The following is a 19,547-nucleotide window of genomic DNA, read 5'->3' as shown; positions in this document are numbered from 1 at the left end:
AGTTCAGGGCATCAGGAACTTCACCAATGCTATTGCGCAGGCTCTGCGTTCCACGCAGGCTTATTAGGAAGAAAGGGGGGGAAAAATTGCCCCGAGACACGTGAACCCGAGGGCACCAACCCGGGCTTCAGCTCCCCACTGCTTCGGATTCTGGAATTTACAATCACGAAAGTTCTATTGTCTCGCTATTGGCTCCAGGGCCGCATGACATCATAGCGCTTGATTCAGCCTTCGGGCCCCGATTGGCTGGCCGCGCCATTGTGACGTCACGGTCAGCCCACGTTCTGATTGTAGATACCCGGCGCCTTCCTCTTCCCATCGCGGCGGTTCCTTGCTACCGGTGCCTCCCTCTAACATCCTCCTCCGCTCCGCTGGCCACGGGCGCTCCTGCAGCCGCCGCGCTGCTTCTGAAAGCTGCTGCTGCCCCTCGGACTACGAGGTAAGCCGTCAGCTCCTGAAAACTTCTGCCGGGGGCCGCCGCTCGGCCATGACACCCGCGCGAGCGCGCGGCCCGGACGCCAGGGCTGCGAACCGCGGTTAGGACCGGACCCAGGGCAGAGTTACGGCTGCCGGCGCGGCCCCGCGCTCGATCCGCGTGGAGGACAAGCCCGGCGGCTCCGGCGGGCCCCAACCCGGCTCCCCGGGCACCGACGGCGGGCGCGGGAGCGCGGTGCCGGCCGCCGGGGTGAGGCTGGGCGCCTCGGGAGTTCCCACCGTGCTGCAGTCTCACCTGTTCGGCGAGGGGAAGCATCCGGCGGGCATGTTTGCACGCTGACAGGCGCCGCGGGGACCCACGCTGTGCCCAGACCGCGGGCGGGAGGGATGGCTCTCAGAGCTCGAGTCTGCCCGCCCTGTCGGGATGAACTCGCGGATGGGAGGTCCAGGGAAGCGCCCTCTGGGAGAGCGAGTGCTCTCTCGGGGCAGAACGAAACCTCACTGAGTTCGGAGAGCCTCTGTCGGGTCGCGGGTCGGGTCGGCACCGAGAGCCAGGGCGCGCCCTCCCTCGCCCCGAGCGGAGCTCGAGGAGCCAGCGATGAGGGGACCCTCGGCCTTTCCTTTTTCCCCTTACTCTACTCGCGTCTGCCTCCCGGAGGGAAGCCCGTTAGCTCAGGGCCACTCGAGTTTTATTAAAACCAGAGAACAGCAGCCTGGCGATACTCGGAGAGGGATGAGGCCGGCGGGGAAGCGGGGGGGGGGGGGGGGGGGGGGGGACCCGAGTGCGATCTGGGCGGCCCTTTGGGGAGTCCCGGCGCGGGAGCGGCGGGCGGGGAGGGAGGCGCGCGGCGCGGGAGCGGCTCTGGGGCGGCGAAGCCCTAGGGTTGTGGCTGTTGCGACTTGTAAGGAAAAGTGCCCTTTTACAGTTTCCACGCTTGTAAGATTCGCTCCTCTCTGCCGCGTCTGTCCCCGCGTCCGGGTGGGGGGTGCGGGGGAAGTCGTGCCTGGAGGAAGAGTTGTTCTTTTTAAACCTTCTCTTGCAACCGTTCCATGCTCTTGCACTTTAAGGGTGATGGTTTCCCCTTCTCACTATAGTTAAGCTCATCTCCCCGTTTCTTGATTGCAAATTTGGAGAATGTGTTATGCCAACTTTGGTGCTCCGGGAATACGATTCTTCCATACCTGGGGATCCGGTATGGAAGAATCCGGTGCCTGACTTAATAGCTGGGCTGGGGAACCGAGAGGTGCCAGCGGTGGGCGGGGGGATTGTGGCCAGAGAGCAGCCTTAATTATCAAATAACGGACCGGTGGCAGGAAGTGCTTTTTAGGGTTGTACCGAAGAGCTAATGTTGCTTGTTAGATTTGCTAACTTGTTCCCCTAACTGCTTGGTAGATAACCTGTTGGTTTGCACTTGTTTTGCTTGCACGTCTCAACCAACAGCATTTGGTGCAGAATCTGCAGATACCGACATAGCCGGTTTTGCATTCGATGGCTGTGGACGAACACTAACTTTACATCTTCGGTTAGGACACGAGTGAATCACTTTTGTAGTCAGCTTAAAAGCTGCCTGGGATTCTCCCGGAAAGCTCCGCACCTGAAGGAGAAATGTCGCTCATGGCCCTTTTAGATTCTTACCCCAGATTATAACTTCTCATTGCCGGGAGCTTTTCTTGTACCGTTTCCCTTTTTGCATTTTCATTTCTCTTCCATTTCTAACTGAAGACAAAAAGGAAAATGTTATTGATGGCTACAGATGGCTCCTTTTACAGAATATGGAACTTCGCTGAAAAGTGAAAGTAGAAAGCATATTAAAATGTGTCAGATTTTTCAAGAAAAGTGCCTTATGACTTCAGATACTGTCCTCATTCCCTTAACCCAATTTTCTTATGTATAAATGGGTGTTTTCTGTTGCAGAATTTTTACAGATTTCAGGAGCTATAAATGAAAGCTTGGCTTGGGATCCACCAAATAGTGGTTTAATAAATTCCTCCTTATTTTTCTTCCTGGGGAAGGGGCAGTGAGATTTAGAGGATGTAGCCAAGAATAAATCTCAAGAATCTCAAGTAACTGGGAAAATATTCAAAACTTTAGGTTTCCACAGGTACAAATTCCGGTATCCCTATGAAGTCACTAGGGTTTGTTCAGTCGGCTGTGTGCCATCTATGTAACTCTGTTACACTTTAACTTAAAAATCTAACCTAGTCAACCTAACAGTTTGTCATCTTTCAGCTCTACCTAAAGTCTATTCCCTTCCCTTTTTTTCTAGATGCCTTTTTTATTCATTGACTTGTCAGTTATGTGTACTTTGTGCATGTTAGGAGAGGTTATATACAAAGTTGAATGACACAGTCCTGACTCCAGACGTCTTCCTGAATTAGTTGATGTGTTCATCCTTTCATACCCGTACTAAATCTATGCCTTGGACTAAAAAGGGGTCAAACACAGATTTCTGGAGGACTTTCGTGAGGGTGTCTGGGAAAGCCTTATGTGGCAGAGCTATCTATGTTAGACATATCAGTGCTTACCACTATAAGATTGGTTAGGATGCTTTCAGTACAGGAAACAGAAAACCTGACTCAAATGGGCTTAAATGACCACCTGACTTGAAAAATCCTTAGGGCAAAACTTTCTATCAGTGTCTCTGCAGTCCTTTCAGATAATGGTTATGTCCATAGCCTGGTTTTGCAAGATGACTGCCAGCAACAATCTGGACCCCCATTAACATACTCTCATGTAGGCACTTCACTTCCCACCACCTTCCAAAGAGGGTCCTTGGCTTTGAGGTGATTAACTTAAGCCTGATTACTTGAAGTAATAACTAGAACAGTGGAAATCTGATAACCTGGGAGACCCATCCCAGAACTGAGGAAGTGGATTTAAATCTCACCTCACCTGTTGGGCTGCTGCCATACTTTCAGTGAGGGCCAGTGTGAACATGGGGGAAGTCAGCCACATTGTGAACTGTAAGGACCTCCAAGATGTCAGTACTAAAGAGATGACTGGATTAAAGTAGGTAGAATTGAGTCTACATTTGAATGTAGCCTTAAATGTCATAGAGGAATCTTACTGATTTGAAGAGATGGGACAGGCATTCCAGGAGAGAAGGAGTTTGGAGAGCAAACATCTGTGGAATCACTGGGCAAAAAGCAAGTAGCCCAGTTAGCTAAAGCTGATAGTACAGAAGTGGAAGAAAACGTTAGAAAGGCAAGTTGTTGATGATAATAATGGCTGTTTATTACTGAGCCCTTATTATGTGTCAAACCCAATTGCTATTCCAATTGCTCTTTTTTTTTAAAGATTTTATTTATTTATTCATGAGAGACAGAGGGGGAGAGAGAGAGAGAGAGAGAGAGAGAGAAGCAGAGGGAGAAGCAGACTCCCAAGGAGCAGGGAGCCCGATGCGGGACTTGATCCCAGGACCCTGGGATCATGACCTGAGCCGAAGGCAGACACTTATCCAATTGCTCTTAATTGGTACTGTGAGCCTTCCCACTTTACAGATGAAGAATTGGAGGCTTAGTGAAATTTAGACACTTGGCCAGGGTCAGAACATTCGAGCCCAGGTCATCTTGAGCCCCTAGCCTGCCCTCTCTCCTGAGGTTACAGAGTAGCACTGAAGCTTTTGAACTATGAGTACGTTATGAATGCAGTGCTCCAGGAGTATGACTCTTACCAGAATGTGTAGGATGGATTGGCTTGGACAGAGGCTAGGACAGTGGAGATGGTTTGGGAGGCTGTTGGAGGTGGCCAGGGCAGTGAGAATGCCCCAGGTGGAGCTACAGCCATGAGCACAGGCTGGAGAGAGCTAATTAATTGTACTAGATTATTTCTAGGATAAGATCTATGAGACCTGGAGACCAATGGATTTGAGGGCCAACAAGACGAAGAGCACTCATAAGACTGAGTGGTCAAAGAAACGTGGTGTTATAGGGAAGAAAAAGGAAGCTTTGCAATCAGGTGGAATATGGAAACGGCCCAGATACATATCTGGACAAGCTGCTGCGCGCGCACGCACACACACACACACACACACACCCACACCCACACACCCTCTGTTGGCCACTTTCTTTTTGCCGCCCTTCTACAACTATGTGTTTCCACATTTTATCCATTTGCAGAGTTGTTCATATTTTAACATATCTTGGTAGAGATGCAGGTTATAATCCGTGGCCTCTTAAAATCACTGCAGGCACTTCACATATTAATATTACTGAAATCGGGATGCTTCTCAACTTTTAATGAAGTATCATTGGTGAAAGTAGGAAATCCAGTATTGATAAAGCTCATGCAGCTGGAGCCAGAAGAAAGAACCAAGGCTTCTGGGCTCATCCATCAGCTGACTTACCTCCCCTTGTGTAACAGATAGGAAAATCAGTGATGCCTCATGATACAGGATTATAGTAAAACATATGCGTAGTTCTTTATTACAACTGAAGTAATTTGAGAAGATGGGAAGGCATAGTTGTTTAAGTAGGGGGGCATCACCCTTGTATAGAACCTGGCTGCCATGGCTTCCTATCCTGACTTGCCACCAACCAAGAGAAAATCACTCTTGGTGATTGGTCTTTTTTTCTTTAGAACATTAAGGTGACTTCCAAGAACTAAAATTTTTTATTTTCACTTTTGCCAAAAGCAAAACCCTTGTTTCTGTTTGACTAGGGATAGAGAGTGGAAGTTGAAAGCATTTAGGTTTTAGAAAAGCAACGTCAAAATCAGTGATGGAAGTTACAGTTTTCTCTTTAAGAGGTTAACTGCTGGACGTGTTCTGGCCTAGCAAAGTAAATTGTTTAGGAAGGTAACCTGACCTAATTTTGAGTATTTGTAATAGAACCTCTCCTCCCCCACTCACCCACACATATCCCCGATGATCCCCCTTTGAACCCATAAATGTTATCATTAGCAAACTGTTCGGTTCCCACTGGGCTCCTGCTGGCATATTTCCTCAATGGGAATTTTTTTTTTTGACTTGTGTGTATTTCCTTTTAGATTTGTGTGGTCCCTGGATATAGAGTATTGGTCCTTGGTGAGTGTTCAGAAAGACTAAATTCCCACCCTTCCTCCTCCCCAGGCCCCTGCCATTTGTGTTTGAAGTACAGTGATGTGTAACCATCTTTCTTAAATTAGACATTTGTACTTTTGTTTGATGTCTTTGCTGACAGGGATTTAGGAAATCATTTCTTTTTAAAAAATGTTTTTAGTGCTGGTACTTTCTCTCGTTAGGAGAATAACCATTTTCTTGAAACACCTGCAATTTCTAAGTATAATCCTTCTACTACGTTAGCACCCTCCTGCTAGCACATGCTGGTTACAGTTTCCATCTCTATGAGGTTGCCCTTTCCTGTCCCCATTGTCAACAATTTCACCCTGTCAGGACAATCTTTATAAGCCCATACTAAAAAGACCTAATTAGGGGCGCCTGGGTGGCTCAGCCATTAAGCGTCAGCCTTCGGCTCAGGTCATGGTCCCAGGGTCCTGGGATCTAACTCCGCACCGGGCTCCCTGCTTGGCGGGAAGCCTGCTTCTCCCTCTCCCACTCCCTCTGCTTGTGTTCCCTCTCTTACTGTGTCTCTTTCTGTCAAGTAAATAAATAAAATGTTTAAAAAAAAAAAAGACCTAATTAAAGCCATGCTGGAGGGTTGGCCATTCAGGTCTTTATGGTATCTGTTATGCTGAACCCCAGAGTACCTGTTCTCCTCTTGTCTTGGCATAGCAAATGCTGCTACAGAGTAATTCTTATGAATTTCTCTTTCCCCAAAGAATAGTTCTCATGATACCAAATTCAATAATTATTCATTTACTTCTCTGGGAGTTTGGCAGTGTGGTGTATGTCCCCAGGGGGTAGTGTTCAGGGTACTTCTGCTTCAGTCTTTGGCAGAAGAAATAAATTACTTTAATATTTACAGAAGTTGTTACCTCCATCTGCCATTTTTGTGAGCAGATATGTACCTCTGAAAATTTGAGTTTTCCTTCTTACAGAACTTCTAAATATTTACTGTGGATCTGAGGTACATTTATAAGAGCATCTAGTATGTTTTGTTTTAAGTAAGCAAAGTTGTGGAAAGTGAATTAAAGCAGCTGCCTTTCAGGTTAGCAGCCACACATCTGGATGGGGTTCCAACTCTGCCCCTTATGACTGGGTAGAACTTGGAGGTGGTAATACCTGTGCCTACTTTGGAAGGGTGTTCAAACCGTCAGTATTAAACATGAAAGTTAAGTAGGGGACTGAATTTGATGATCATGGTAAAAAGATTTCTATTGTATAGGGTGTCCACTGAAGCATTGTTTATAATAACAAAAGATTGTAAGATACAATAACAAAAGATTGTAAGATACAAATGTCCTTCGGAAGAATAAATTACAGCTGGGCAATGGAATACTTTGCAACTTATAAAAAGAATGAGCCTATTCTGTGGGTGCTGAATATAGCTGTTCAATAGCACATGCTAGGCACTTTTCTAAAGTGCTCTACCTATATTTATTTTGGCCTCACAAAACCCCAAAAGGTAGGTACCCCAATTTTACAGATGTGGAAACTAGGAAAGGTGAAATGACTTGTGCAAGGCTGCACAGTCACTAGCTGGCAGAACCAGGTTTCAAATCCAGGCAGTCTGGCTATAGTCAGCTCTCAGCCATCCTGCCACACTGGAAGCCTCTGAGACAAGGTAGGCATCTTTGCATTTACAGCTCTAGACAGAGAACTAGAGGAAACAAAGTTGAGTTTCTTATTCATCATTACATTCTGAGAGGTTGACAGTATAACCAATATAGAACTTTTGACAATAAAAGGTTTAGACAAAGAAAGCTAATTCTTAACATTTATCATCAGTCCTTGAAAGGGTAACCTTTTGTTTCTTCTCTGAGTCCTTTTTTCAGAATTCTGCAATCAGGTAATCAGAAGCACAGGTATTGTATAGCTCTGGAAGAGCTCTAGAATCATTGGTGTAAAAAATCCATGTTCAAAAGCTCAGTTGCCGGTAGGCTGGACTGGTGTGACTGGCCATGGGCATCCAGCATCAGTTTCCTTACCTGGCCTCAGCTGCAGCTGGTTTGATTTACAAGGTGTATAAGACCTGAGAGGTGTGGGCTGGGAGGGAAGGGCACCCAAATCCTCTAGGGAGCCTCTGTCTCCAGCTCATCTGATTTCCCTTGGACTGAGGTGTAAGTCATGTGCAGTTTGAAAACATCTAGTAGGTCATTCTGACACAGGCCCCATTAAGGGCCACCTGTTCAGGCTCAAGATAGACATGTTTATCACCACCCTTAGTTCTCTTGGGATTATTAGACTTTGTTAGAACTTTTCATTTTCTTTCTGGGTGTGGGTCGGTAGATCTAACAACATTATGATGGTTATGGGTACCACAATTCCTAAAATAAGAGAATCACAAAATTCAGAGGGGCCTACATATTAACATGGACTGTGACCAGGTGGTAACTCTTGGCTTTGGACACACTCTGTAGAAGAGATGAATAAATGATTACTAGATTGTGTTTGCTTTTAAAAGTGCCACATTGTGACAAACTTTTCTTTTTTTAGATTTTTTTTTTTAATTAGAGAGTGAGCAAGCACAAGCAGGGGGAGGGGCAGAGGGAGAGGGACAAGCAGACTCTTCATTGAGCAGGGAGCTCACACGGGGCTCGATCTCAGAATCCCGAGATCATGACCTGAGCCAAAGGCAGGCGCTTAACCCACTGAGCCACCCTGGCGCTCCAAACTGTGTGTGTGTGTGTGTGTGTGTGTGTGTGTGTGTGTGTGTGTGTGTGTGTGTGTGTGTGTATGTATGTATGACTCTGCCTCTCCCTCTCCTCATTCACCTCCATACCCAAGTAACATTTGTAAAATGTGGGTGTTTGGATTCAGTTTAAACAAAGAAATGTGTTCTCCTGTCACGTGCCTTACTTATGTTACACAGGCTCAAATTTAAATCCTTCAAGACTTCTCCTGGGGGTTGCATAACCTATCTTTGTAAATTATATTTTTCCACCCTCTTTTAATTTCAGCCGAGGCTGTGATGCTGTTTTTGTGTATTCATATGAATTAGCTTGAAGAACATGATAATTTACTCTGAATATTCAAGTAATCACATCAGTTAAGAGACTCCAGTCAGATAAGAATTATAAGTAGCTGCCTGTAGCAGAAAAGCTTAAAAGCCCCTTAAATGTTTGTCTCCCAGCTATTTGCAATTGGCAGTCTGACTTAGATGTTTAGGAATATGAAGCATTTCGTAGACTCTTTAAGCTTAGTCTTTAAGACAACCGTTAGAGGCATGCAAAAGATCTTGATGTCCGTGATGGACTTTGGCCATTGATTTTCTTGAGGCATGTTTGTAGAGGAGACAGCGGTTGCCCTGTGAAATAGGTCGGAGCTTCTCCAAAGAGCCCCTTAAACACAGTATCTCAGGACTTCCATGTCCCAAGGAGAATGCTATAAATACTATGCTTGCTTCCTCTTCAGAGCAGCTCCTTTTTGTTTATTTGGCCAGGAGTGGTAGGTTTGGAATAGGCTCAGTGACCCCAAAGGAAAATGGCCATGAATGCAGTACACAGTGAGAGAGGTGCTTTTCACTGAGCCTTGGTACAGAGCTTCATGCGTGAGTTTATCATTTTGAGAAATGGGACTGGCATATTTTAAAGGGCTTCCCAAAATTCAAGATTGAGGTGAGTAATTGCAAAGTATTGTTGGAAGACCAAATCTCAGTGGGTGATATACGTGGCCATAGGTTTGACTGTCCACCCAATTTCCATCTCATTTCTTTCTAATCCACCTCTTCTGAGCTTCAGACTCCACTTATCAGCTAGGTTCACCTGGATGCCCTCCAAACCCCTCTGCCCTGTTAGCCAGCATGGTCAGGAGCACCACCATCCACCAGTTTGCCCAGGCCTTCGAGCTGGCAGTGGTGTCTGGGTCCTTCTCTCTCATCAGCCATGTCCTTTCTTCCCCCACTCTAGCTGTCAGTCACCAAGTATTGTCCTTTCAGGCCCCTTCCCCTCCCATCGTCCAAACCTTGCAGCACTTCGGTTCCTAACTGGACAACTATAGTTTCTCCCTGTCTCCTTCCTGTCTCCCCTACGGTCTGGTCCCTACTCTCTTTTCACAGTGTCATCCTGACATGTTAACAATCTTTCACTCCCTTCTAAAAGCTTCATTTTCTCTCTCTCCAGGGCCGTTCTTGATCCCAGCTTCATTTCCTGCCACTTTCCTGTGCGCACTACTCACTCTCAACACACCACAGACTTCCATTTCTCCAAATGTGCCTGTCTGTCCCCATCTCTACTCTGCACAGGCTGTATTTGAATGCCTCCTCATCAGGTGCTCCCCTGCAAAAACAATAAACACAAAAGTAAGGCGAATTTAGTAGCAGAAAAAGCCCTGTTCTTCATGAGTCAAATCCTCACACCCTAGAGCCTGTGATCCTTTTGATTGAATCAGATGTTCCCACCCCTTCCTGCTTGTTTAACCTTAGTTCTAATACCTAACCTTTGCGTGCCTCAGTTTCCTCATTCTTAATGTAAGAATGGCTTTTCCTTTTCTTTTTGCTCAGTGTCTGGCACGTTTATCTCTGTGTCCTCGGTACGTATAGACCATCAGGCAGGTGGTAGCTGTCTAGCAATTATTTGCATGACTGTGCCTCTAAAGATGTAGCTTTCAAGTATCAGTTCAGTAATCTGTGCTAATGGCTGTGTGGAGATGAGTGCACCTTGGTAGCCTGAGAATGCATAATATTTCAGGAATGAGGAGCCCACCAAGCAGGGGACTGTGGAGAGCTGGCTTCCCTGCCTGTAGGGTTACCATTTCCTACTCCCAGCTGAGGGAGAAGAGCAGCAGTAACCCTCAGACCATAAAAATTGCCGGACCTCCCACTTAGCCAGGAGCAAAGGTGACACGTGCTATTATTTTAAAGGACCTTGCTTATTTGCATATTACCTTGCAAAGCATTCATGTAGAATATGCCAGTGAGAGACCACACCTGTGGCACTGTGCCCAGGGAAGGAATAGAGTGAACTGCGGTATCTTGACATCCAGCTATTTCATGATAAAATAGTGATGGAAGCTGACACACTTTTTTAGCCTTATTTTGGTTGGCCGCAAATTGATTCCAGGTTGAAGTAGACTGTATAGGTTGGACAAAGCCTGTCTGTGTCAGTAGCCACACGATCATTAATTCATTGATCATTCACACTCACCATTGAGGAATCCTGTGTGCTACCCTCTGCTAAGGAGTATAGATCCTGCCGTGACACATGACCGTACACCCACTGGCAAAGAGATTATAATCCAGCGGAAGAAGTGAGGTATGTACTTGAGTCAACATAATTATTGGTACTGTGGAAATGGCCATGTCTTTTACAGTAAGGTTTGGCTGTAAGTGATGGAGATTTCAAAACAACAGTGGCTTCAGCAGGGGGATCTCAAAATAAGGTAGAAGTTTATATCTCCCATAAAAGGTTGCAGAGGTGGTCCAGGACTGGTTTAACCATCCATAGGCTCACTGCTAGCTCACTGTGCAGCAGGCTCAGAGTGTGATAGCCCCATCTTCCAGCCAGCAGGCTGAAGAGACAAAGAAAGGGCAGAAGGGTCATCCATGCCTTCTCTTAGGGTAGGTTCCCAGAAACTGCCTCTAGATAATTTTGCTTGTCTCCTTGGCCAGAACTTAAACATGTGACTACATTAGCTGCAAGAGAAGCTGGAAAAGTCTCAGCTGATTCTGGCCATAAGCAGCTGAAAGTCCTGCTACTCTATACAGAAGTTAGGCAGTAACCCCGGTCTATACCACAGGTGGTAGGTGAGTTTGACAGTCCTGCCCATGTGGAATTTAGATTCAGGGGGAGGATACTGACAAGTGAACAGGTGTCAATACTACAGTGATGGGAATTCTGAGTTGAGTGCAGGGTGCCATGAGAACAAACAGGAAGGACACCTAATTCACATGGGGAGGATCAGGAAAGGTTGCCTGGAGAATAAGCAGGAATCTGTTTGATGGAAAGAGGAAATAGGCAGAGGCTAGCAGAGGCTCTGAGGAGAGAGGGGCTGGGGGATGGAGGAGCATGTGAAGAACTGAAAAAGTCAGTGAGGAAAACCAGATGAGGAAGCAGAGGCCTGATCACGTGGGCCCTAGGGGGGCCACACTGAGGAGTTTGGACATTTTCCTGCGAACCTTTAACTGGTTGTGAGGAGGTGAGTAACCAGAAAGATGCTTTTGGGGGGTGAGGAGCAGTACCAGACTGGGGGCAGAGATGATCCATCGGGAGGGAGTACATTAATCCAGTCTAGATGACCAGAACAGTGTGGCTTTGGGGATGGAGAAAAGTGGGTACAAGTCCTATCAATTTCATGGAACTTAAGAACTGGGAAAGAGGGGCACCTGAGTGGCTCATTCGGTTGAGCATCCGGCTCTCGGTTTCAGTTCAGGTCATGATCTCATGAGTCATAGGACTGAGCCCCGGAGAGGCTCCAAGCTCAGCCAGAGTTTGCTCAAAAGATTCTGCCCCTCCCGGGGCGCCTGGGTGGCTCAGTCATTAAGTGTCTGCCTTCAGCTCAGGTCCTGATCCCAGGGCCCTGGGATCAAGCCTCACATCGGGCTCCTTGCTCCACAGGGAAGCCTGCTTCTCCCTCTCCCACTCCCCCTGCTTGTGTTCCCTCTCTCGCTATGTCTCTCTGTCAAATAAATAAATAAAATCTTTAAAAAAAAAAAGATTCTGCCCCTCCCCACACATTCTCTTTCTCTCTCTCCCTCCCTAAAATAAATGAATAAATCTTAAAAAAAAAAACAGGAAAGAATTCAGAAATAACTTGGCCTGCCTTTTCACTTGACAAATGTTGAAAGCGAGGTTGAAAGTTGAAATAGCTTGCCCAGGGTCACCCAGCTATATGTAGAACAGCACCCAAAACTTCCTCTGCCTAAACTTGTTCCCCTTTGTCACTGATGGATCTGCCAATTTGGCAGAACAGGGCATTGTGGGCTTCTGAGAAGGCAGAGATAAAGAGAAGCTAAGAGGCTTTGGATCTGGGTCTTAAGAGATGAGAATAATTTGCACAGGAGATTGGAGAGGGCCTCTGGATAGAGCAAATTACATGAGACTGTGGAGAATCCCAGGTGTGTTTGGTGCTCCTGAGTCCTGCAGTTTGAGTCCAGTGTAGGGTACTACAAGGAAGTAGTAGAAGATAGTGCTGCAGAAGTATTTTGAAATCATGGAAGCCTTTAATGTAAGACTAAGTGGATTAGACTTAATTCTTTAAGCAAGAGGGAGCCAATTAACACTTGATATCAAAGGACTTAGTGTGATTTTCTTGACAGCAAATCCTGCATTTTTTTTTAACTTTTGCTTCTCTTGGTGCATTGTATCAGGTGGTTGTGGTCGGCAGAATAGCAGCACCCCAAAGATGGCTGTGTCCTAATTCCCAACACCTGTGAAGATGTTAGGCTACAGGGAAAGGGGAATGAAGGTTGCAGATGGAATTAAGATTGTTGATCAGCTAACTGAAATAGATTATCCCAAATTATCCAGGTGAAATCAGTGAAATTACAGGTGTCCTAAATTGTGGAAGAGCGAGGCAGAAGAGAACTAGAACAGTGGTGGTGCAAGGAGACTTGGTCCAATGTTGCTTGCTTTGAAGATGGATGCAGGGACCTCGAAACAAGAAATGCAAGCAGGAAGGAGGATTCTCCTGTAGAGCCTCCAGAAAGGAGCGCAGCCATGCTGCCACCTTTGATTTTAGTCTGAGACTCATTTGAGACTTCTGATCTCCTGAAATGTGAGAGAGGTTTGTTTTGTTTTAAGCTCTTTCGTTTGTGGCTGTCTATTACAGTAGCCATGGAAAACTAAAACAATGGTCGGCATTTGTTTGCCTAGTGGAGGAGAGCTGTGCTTTAAGAGGGATCAGTGGGACAGATCCATTTGTTACAGGGATTGGCTAGGAGGAAGTTCTGCAGGTAGAGAAGTGATGGGGTGAGCCTGGAGGGGGCAGGGGGCGGGGGAGGGGAGGCTGAAATCGCAGAACTTCTACAAGACCAGGAGCCTGGGTGGCCAGGTATCCAGGGCGGGCGAGGGATGGAGTGTACTTTCTCAGGGCTGGACTCCAGGGAAGGTTATAGAGCTGGTAACAGAAATACGGGGATCAGAAAGAAGAGAAGATTGTAAGAGAAGTGTGATGAATTCAGTTTCTGGCTTAACGGAGTTTGAGGTTCAGGAGCTTCACATGTGTGTAGGTGGAGAGAGAGCAGATGCAAACTGGCCCTTGATGTCTAGGATTAGGATGCAGGATTGGGTGTCACTGGTCATGATTTTTATCTATACTGTTTCTTTAAATTTCTCCAGCGTAGAGACTCAGCAACCCTAGTAAAAAATCCAGTTATGTTATATTCCTTAAAATTAAGAAGTTTTTCCTAGTGCTTTACCAAAATTATTTCTGCTGCTGTTCGGATTCTGTATACCCTTAAACTTTTTAATAAATACAACTAATACTAAATAAATAACCAATACATTTAAGTAAAATAAAAATAACATACTTCTGTGACCCTATCTTGCATGTTTTGTTCTGTGCTGCAGGTCACCTTCCCAGAAGCCTCTCTGGTTCAGGTCGGTCTGCCACCGTGCTGGTCACTTGGGGTCCTATTTCCAGGCCCTGAAACTGTCAGATCTCCCTTACTGAGTCAGGTAGGATGGAGCCCTAAGCAAAGCTTGGTTTGTGCTGGAAAAAGAGACATGGATGCTTCTTGCTATATCATTTCCATAGCTGTTTTAGAAGTATCAATTTGCTGTTGAACTATGTGTACACCTATTTTAGACGTGGTTACATCCTGAAAGTTCTTGGTTTCCAAATTCCTTTGTTCTTCATAATGAGCTTGGTTGTAGTGATTGAAATTACAGCCTGTTTCCTGAGAAATGGGAGAGAAACCATTTCAGGGCAAGCAGAACATATTGAGATGACAGACTTTTTTTCTGTGCACCACATTGCGTTCCCACCTGTCTGTTGATGCTGTTTTATCTGTTTGATCACTGTCCTTTACTTGGTGGCATTTGCACCATGTAATTGAAGCTTAAAAGAAGAAAAGGAAGATGTTTCAGTGAAGACTGTACTAAATATAATCTAAATTTTTTAAAGCCTCTGAAGATAGGAGGTATGACTGATAAAGTAATGACTTCCATAAACCGCACATGAAATCACTTTGATTTCATTAAGTTACTTATATTTAATTCTTCAAAAGAAATACGGGGTGCCTCGGTTGCCAGTTGGTTAGGGGTCTCCCTTTGGCTCAGGTCATGATGCAGGGGTCCTGGGATGGGCCCTGTGTTGGGCTCCCTGCTCAGCAAGGAGTCTGCTTCTCCCTCTGCCTCAGTTCCTCCCCCTGCTTGTGCTCTCTCCCTCTCTCTCTCTCTGTGTCAAATAAATAGATAAAATCTAAAAAAGAAAAAAGTTTCAAAAAAGGACATAAGATTGAAACAAATGTCATTCATTCTGGCTAGACCAACTAAACTTTCTGTTCTCCCTTCCCTTTGCCCTTGATTAAGATTTATGTGTCCTATATTGTAGGTTGTCATTTACATTAATCAGTATCCTTATAAGACAAAGCCCCCCCGCCCCCCCGGCCAAACATCCAGAAAGTGGAAACCGAGTGCAAGATGGTTTGAAGCCCTGTTGAAAAGGAGAGGAAGGAGAAAGTGTTGGTCTCGTTCGGTGCCCATTAACAAGTCAACTTTTTCTTTGAATTGAATTCTTGTTTCCCCTAGTGCCCATTAACCAGTCAACTTTTTCTTTGAATTGAATTCTTGTTTCCCCTAGTGAAACAGTCTACTTGGCTTATAGACATCTCTGTAACACTGTCCAAACTAAGAAAGCAAATAGAGGAAACAGTTTGTGGAGAGAAACTTAAAAAATACCTGCTCTGTGGCTATGACCTAAAGGTGAATGCTCTGAGCTCTGGATGAAAAGTGTGGAGTTTCTTCCTAACAGATGGGAGTAGGTAATGTACCTTTGAGCAAGTTAAGTGTTAAGCTTCACACAAGATTTGTTCTCTCATTGACACTGCTCTGTTCCAAACAAATACGCTTCAAACAGTGAAAGGAGTCATGCTTGGAGAGGTGAAATGTCACTCTTAGATTCTTATTTTGGAGGAGAAGGGAGTGTCATGCAGTTTTCTCCCTCTTTTATTCATATTCATTCTCTGTCTCTCTCTGCTGACCTGCTTTTTCTTCCTTCAGCTGGGACTCTGCTTTCCTTCTGGTAATTAGAATATTTCTGTACAATGTTAGGGACATACCTGCACCTGACACCTCATTTAGAGGAAGAAAGGAGGCGAGCACACAGCCCAGCTGGTGATGCTGGGAGTAGATAGTGGCCATGCTGCAGCCTGTCGGGGGGAAGCTTTCTGTCTGAGGAGGCTGCATTTTGAAGTTTTGAAAAACCTGCATGATGCTAGCTTGAACTGAATTGCAAAATGAGTCAAATGAGGACCTGGTGAAAATTGGACAACTGAGGTGACAGCAGACAAATGGAAAGTGTGGTTTTTTACAAGGTGTTTTGTTGTGGCAAATTGAAGTCAGGAAAATGAATTTTTGACTTTCATTCTAAGCTAGCCTTTTCTCTTTCTATAAAAAGAACATATAAGTACTTCAGCTTTTGCGTTGTGGTTGATGAATGGACATATTCTCCTTGCAGAGCTGCCTAATGTGATTGAGCCACAGGAAACTTGCAGCTTTTGTTATTTATGAATTTAAATTTTAGTTTTTGGTGCGTTAGAGTGTCCACGAGGAGTAGCCTCATTTGGAGGGGGAGTTAGTATCATTCTTTGACTAAAGAAACTTTCAGAGTTTTTATGCCCACATAGTAATGTGAAAATCAGCTCATCCTGTCTGATTGGTGTTGTTTCTCATCATACCATACTATATATAACTTGATGAGCTGGTGAGGAATCAGTAAGAACTTAATTATCTCATGGGGTACTTTATTTTTTTTAATTTAAATTTAATTAATTAACATATAGTGTATTATTGGTTTCAGAGGTAGAGGTCAGTGATTCATCAGCCTTATATAACACCCATTGCTCACTACATGATGTGCCCTCCTTAATGTCTATCTCCCAGTTACCCAACCCACCCCCACCTCCCCTCCAGCAACCCTTAGTTTGTTTCCTATACTTAAGATCCTCTAATCTCATGGGGTACTTTAAAATATATATATATATTTTTTTTTTTTTAAGATTTTTATTTGACAGAGAGAGAGATCACAGGAAGGGGGAGAGGGAGAAGCAGGGAGCCCGATGCGGGGCTCGATCCCAGAATCCTGGGATCATGACCTGAGCCCAAGACAGACGTTTAACCGACTGAGCCACCCAGGCATCCCCTAAAATGTATCTATTATGTTTCATTCATTATCATTAGCTTGCTTTCAAAATGACTACATTTAAACGAGCTTCAAGTATTTGAGGGTGCAGTTTTTAAACTCTGTACTCCAAGTGAAATTTAACTCCCACTATAAAGACATTCTTTTTGAAGTATATTTGGGATATTCACTGGTAAATTGGGAGGCTAAATTTATATTATCTTTTTAGTAGTAAAACCTTGTAGGGAGGGAAAAGTTCTATACACAATTGTTAATACATCAGCTCTCAAAACTTTTGGTCTTAGGACCTACACTTTTAAGAACTTCAGAGAGCTTTCATTTATGTGGATTATATCTCGGTATTTATTAGAAATTATTTTTAAATGATTTTTAAATAACAATTTAAGTGGCAATACATCTAAAAATAATGAGTCCATTACATGATAATATAAATAACCTATATTTTCCAAAACAAAAAAATTAGTGCAAGTAGGCTTGTTTTGACATTTTTACCAACATATTATGCATCTAACTTAATGAAAGACAGCTTCTTTAATCTGCTTCTGCATTCAGTGTTTTGATATATCACACATCATGGAGTCTCTAAGACACTTTACAATGATGAGAGAAATGAAATTAAACATGTAATCTCTTAATAATATAACACAAATAGTTTGGGTCCTGTGGAACCCCTGAAAAGGGCCCAAGGACCCTCAGGGGTGTCTGGGCTATACTTTTGAGAAACCTGTTCCAATCAGATCCTATTTATTTAATTTTTAAATAAGGACTGCCTTTCTACTTAGCTATGAAAACACCTTTTTTTTTTTCCTTATTTCAGCAGCTATTACCTCCTGAATGTCACCTTCATATTTGAACATCGTTAGGTAGGCTGGTTTGGGTCATTTTATCAAATAAATGTTTGGGGTACCCTATTTAGGATAATACTTAAAAGTAAATCCATGCCCTCTAACAATACTGGTTGCTTGTGTGGATGCTCATGGAAGACTGTAGTGGTCAGTTTTTTTTTTTAATCCAAAGTAGAAGGGACTAAATTAAGAGACTAAGGTCTCAATAGCATAAATAGCTTTTTAGATGTTCATTTTATTTTTTTACTTATCCTATTCTGTTTGCTATTTATACATTAATATTTGGGCCTTGAAATTGACTGTTTTTTGGAATAGTTTTTAAAATAGCTAATTTATTTTTTTGCCTATTTGATATTATTTGCCTAGTTGACTTTTTCTTTAACTGTTGATTTTGGACAGTGCTTTTGCTTTAATAAAAATTTGCTGCACCCTGTCCCACTTCTGCATCTTGTTCTCTTCACGCCATTTAACCTTTATAATTTCATGTGTTAAAGTTTCCTCTGACCTTTTTTTTTTTTTTGGAATGTCTGATGATGTAGAACTCTAGTTGGGGTTTAGTAAGCACTGCATGCACCTCTCCTTGATTTTACTCTAGAGGATTCTTTCAGAATGTTCGTAGCCTCTCGTCCTGTGTTCTCTACATCAGGTACATAGTGAACAGCACTATTTCACATACCAAGATTTTTCCAGGAGGTATATTTTGCACTGTCCAATATAATAGTCAGTAGTAGCCACAGGCAGTTATTCAGCACTTGAAATATCACTAGTGCAACTGAGGAGTGAGTTTTTAGTTTGATTTTAATTGATTTACTTTTAAGTAGCTACATGGGGCTCATGTCCCTCTTATTGGGCAGTGCAGCTCCGAGGGTGTCTGGCAGCTTCTTTTTAATGACTCATGCCTGGCTGTTTCTTGACCTCAGTTTCTTGCAATCTCATCCATTCATTTTTAGAAGAGTTTTTTGGTGTATTTTGTCAGTTTTAGAAGTGTTGTAGCAGATTTCACTGTAGACTGCCTTATCACTGGGGAGGGAACTAGAGGGAATGTTGGAGCTGAAGAAATATGGAGGCTGTTGATATTGGCTGCTTTTTATGAGGTTTTGAGATGCTTCTAGATGAGATTTAAGAGGAAAACAGGTTAAGGGAAGGATTTTTAGGTTGGGGAGACTTGAACAGATTTGTCAGCAGAAAAAAGAATCTTACAGACAGAGGAAATTGAAGGTAAAAGGAAATGGGAGTTAAATAAATTCTTGAAAGAGGCAGGAAAGGATCCAGAGTGCAGGTAGGAAGGTGGAAAGCCACTTTTTATGAATTTGAAGGGAAAAGAATGATTTTTTTTTTAAGCATTTGAATTTTTTTTGAAGTGAAAATCACATAATATTACCCATTTTAAAGTGGACAGTTTGATGGCGTTTAGTTCAGCCACAATGTTGTGCTCCCATCACTTCTAATTCTGGAACATTGTTGTCACCCCCTAAGGAGACCCTGGGCCCATCAGCGGTCACTCTGTTCTCCCTGCCTCCACAGCCTCTAGGCCACCCCTAATCTTTCTATCTTGATGCATTTGCCTGTTCTGCATACTTCATATAAGTAGAATTATACAACATATGTAACCTTTTGTGTCTGGTGTCTTTCATTTAGCATAATATTTTTGAGGTTCATCCAGGTAGTAGCATGTAAAAAGTGATATGACTTAAGGAGAGGGAGTTTTTAGGAATTCATCTTGACATTTCGAGTCTCAGCAAAATCAACAGTTCCTCCAGTTGGAGTTCCTTAGGATTAAGGTTCCACAAAGGTGGACACAGCATCAAGAGTATTTGTGGAATGGGTGACTGTGAGGTCCATTCTGAGCAGGGAAGTGCACTCCCAGGGGCCAGAGCTGGGAGGGTGGGGATCAGAGGTCTGAATCTGGTGGTGGTCATCACCAGGA

The 19,547-nt window shown here is 44.1% G+C and overlaps 1 protein-coding gene across 1 annotated transcript in view; it reads left to right on the top strand.

The window, feature by feature from the left end:
• Positions 1-306: 306 nt before the first annotated feature.
• The window catches only part of ELOVL5 (ELOVL fatty acid elongase 5), an 83,661-nt gene continuing 64,420 nt past the window's right edge, over positions 307-19,547 (top strand). The window contains exon 1 of the mRNA XM_025890366.2: positions 307-439. The gene's annotated coding sequence lies outside the window, so the exon portion shown is untranslated. The remainder of the gene's footprint in view (positions 440-19,547) is intronic.

Source organism: Callorhinus ursinus, unplaced genomic scaffold (assembly GCF_003265705.2).
Source record: "Callorhinus ursinus isolate GAN/ISIS: 27379988/994484 unplaced genomic scaffold, GSC_fseal_2.0 scaffold22, whole genome shotgun sequence".
NCBI classification, from domain to species: domain Eukaryota; kingdom Metazoa; phylum Chordata; class Mammalia; order Carnivora; family Otariidae; genus Callorhinus; species Callorhinus ursinus.
This window is presented reverse-complemented; position numbering and strand designations above follow the sequence as displayed.